The following is a 3,533-nucleotide window of genomic DNA, read 5'->3' as shown; positions in this document are numbered from 1 at the left end:
TTCCCAGCCTCTGAATAAAGCTGTGGTTTTGAGTTCATCCCTTGTGTCTACGAGCCTGCATTTTGGGTCCAATTCCTGCCTGCCACATAGCGTTTCATGACAAAAACTAATCTATAGTAGATGAAGTGTATGTAAAAGTCATATCCTTAAGAAATGGCAAAAAGAGATGCTTGTGGCCCTTCAGCTGATCCAACTACTGTTCACTGAAGCCTCATCAGGGAGGAGAAAAGGCTGAGATTTGCTATCATGTGAACTGGACTGAAAATCAGTAACATCAGGCCTGATGAAATGAATGCAAATATGAAGTTTTTAGTTCAAATTGTCATAAATATGATCAAACGGCCTGTATTTATATAGCGCTTTTCTAGTCCCTAAGGACCCCAAAGCGCTTTACATATCCAGTCATTCACCCATTCACACACACATTCACACACTGGTGATGGCAAGCTACGTTGTAGCCACAGCCACCCTGGGGCGCACTGACAGAGGCGAGGCTGCCAAACACTGGCGCCACCGGGCCCTCTGACCACCACCAGTAGGCAACGGGTGAAGTGTCTTGCCCAAGGACACAACGACCGAGACTGTCGGAGCCAGGGCTCGAACCAGTAACCTTCCAATTACAAGGCGAACTCCCAACTCTTGAGCCACGATGACAGATTGTCATTTTTTTTACAATGACAATCTGTAAAAAAAAAAAAAAAAAAAAAAAAGTGTCGGAGGCTCTGTAATGGTTTGGCCTCTGTGTTGAGGATCTTGTCAAAACTGATGGAATCATGAACAAAGAAAGTTACATACCCAATTTTTCCACCGTGCAGTACCATCTGGGAAGCATCTAATTGGCAATGGCTTCATGTTTCGGAGTGGCAATGATCTCAAGTGTACTGCTTTGCAGTAAAAGATCACATGGATGGAAAAACGCACAGTGGAACACTATCAGTCATGGATCGGCCTCCCCAGAGCTCAGACATCAACATTATTGAAGCAGTGTGGGATCATGTTGGCAGAGAACAGAACAAAAGGCAGCCAACATCCAAAGAAGAGCTTTGGAATATCCTTTAAGAAGCCTTGAGAAATAATCCTGAAGAAGCCTGAATTCAACTCTGAACTTGTAATTTCCTTAAGCAGTGCTGAGGAATAAAGGGGGGCAAACCACATATTGACTTTATGTTCTGCTTTTACCATACACACTGTATTTCCACGTATATTTGCACATTTCAGTAAATTGCTGCATCCATTTCCCTATACAGCACTGTACTGTATGCATCTGAATGCTATCCAAAATATTCTGAAACCCCAATGCAATTTTTCTCTCAAAGTGTGTCAGCCAAACAGATTTTATCTGCATAGTAAGTGCTGGTAAAATCAGCAGTATCATCGCCACATTTCTTTGCTCAACGCAACAGGAACTCTGAATATCTCAGCATGAAACGTTGCAGAAACTTGTATTGTATAATATTCATGCTGGATGAGAGTCTTACCTTTCTCTTTGAACTGTTAGTTGATAAACCCCCACAGAGAGCATGCACAACACTGTGTGAAACTTGCTTCCTGGCATATGCAATTTTTTTTGTAACTATTAAAAAAGTACAACATAATGTGGAAGCGTCTTGTTGAGAAAGTAAACAGTTCATCAGCAGGTCAGTATTGGGAACTGAGCTGCAGTACAGTTTGGGTTCTTACACTTGCCACTCAATTGCCTTTTTCACTGAAGAAATTCAAAGGTCAAGCAAAATAGACACAAAAGATTGTTCCAAACTTTATTGTACTGCCGTCTGAGTGATTTGGTACCACTTAGTTTTCTCCTATTTGTTAGGCGTGTCAAAAGTCAATAATTGTGCCTGCAGACATTTGGGCTTCCAAATAAGGTCTACTTTACAACAATACATTTCCAAAAAGCATATCTACAGTTTTTTTGAGACTGAGCTGAGGACTTTGGCAAACTGAACCGAAACAGACTTTTCCCCAAAAGTCAATCAGCATTTATTTTGTCATGGCTTTCCCCCCTTTTGGCAAACACTGCTATTGTTGCACAGGACTCCCGAACCTCACTGAGCTCTGAATACAGACGTGGCCTGTCTATCAGAATGGCTCAGTCAGCATTATTCCTGCAGTGCAAAGAGACCTCGTCCTTAGACACCAGCCCCCACCGCACCTCACCCCAAGTATTCCCTAATAGCACTCCACTTGATGTGTGAGAAGCACAGCTTGTGGTAGACCACAAAGCACTGAATCATTGTTTGCTGATAAAACACTCAACACAGTGAATGCGTACAGGGAGTCCATCTCCAGAGTGCCAGCAATGACTGCAGATGAGACAGAGTGGCCTGTGCTGGTCGATTTCATTACAGGCAGATATAATGGCATTGTGTTTACTTGAGAGAACGGCAACTTCACTGGATAGTATTCCCCAGGTTTCATTTCAGATTTCTTAAGCCGGCACAGGCAGGGTTATCAACAAATAGGATTTTAGGGAGGGGGGGTTGGAGGTGGGGATTTGGGTTCATAACTATAAAAGGATAATCGGATGACTTCTGCAAGAGTTGCTGGTGAAGGCCTCGGGTGTAGTAATTGGACTGGCTTCCCAAATAAGGTGCAGAAATACAGTATGGGGAGTAACGGTTTGATGTGCGGCCTCGCTTCTGTTTCAATTTTCTCCATGTCTTGAAACACCCTTCCCTACCACATTCAAACTCATAATACAGTAAATAAAGCCCATTGCTGTGACCTTATTTTATTTTACCGCACAATGCCAGGCTCCCAGACTCTGATGAGACAAGGGTTTTCAACAATTACCTATCAACAAGAGATGTGCACTCAGATAAAAATAGCACGCGGTACAGCCGGCGCTTGTTCTGCTGACTGAGGAGCTACAGGCAAAACAGGCTGAAGTGAAGACTGTCAAATTAGGCACCAAATTATGCATTAGATAGCAAAAGCATGGCTGGTGACTGGTGTGCTGTAGAGCAGCACGAGTGCTCCGAGAGGTGAGGCTGGAAGGTTGTCTCCTTCTGTAATGGAGCTTGACAACCCTGTAAAAGAGCAGAGAGAAGAAAAGCAAATCTTTTTTACCTTTTATCTACCGCTTGGCACTAAATTAGAGTAGTGTAGCTTATATAATCCCTTATATGTCAAAGTTGGAACCTAAAATACTGCGTAGTGCTGTGTATGGGTGCATTTTGCTCTTTAAGGTACAAGAAGCTCCAGCTACACTGCTTAGATGTGCGATAGTTTAACTAATAAACTATATATGGCTTAATATATGTCTACCGATCTAACAAGGAGAACTTACAGGCTCAAACTGCCCCCCCCCCCCCCCCCCCCAAAAAAAATAAATCTTGAAACTTAATCTACACATTTTTACATGTATTTTTAGAATCCACCCACTCCAATTAAGTATTCATGACTGCTCCCTACTCACCAAACTCCATTTCTGAACAAGGTTCTTGGGGGAAAAAGCAACTGATTAGTTACCCTTTTGGCAATAATAGTCTCTATAGGAATTTCAATCTGCCTTCCTCGCACCTCATAGCAGC

This window comes from Oreochromis niloticus, linkage group LG5 (genome assembly GCF_001858045.2).
Source record: "Oreochromis niloticus isolate F11D_XX linkage group LG5, O_niloticus_UMD_NMBU, whole genome shotgun sequence".
Taxonomy (NCBI): domain Eukaryota; kingdom Metazoa; phylum Chordata; class Actinopteri; order Cichliformes; family Cichlidae; genus Oreochromis; species Oreochromis niloticus.
Note: the sequence above shows the minus strand (reverse complement) of the source record.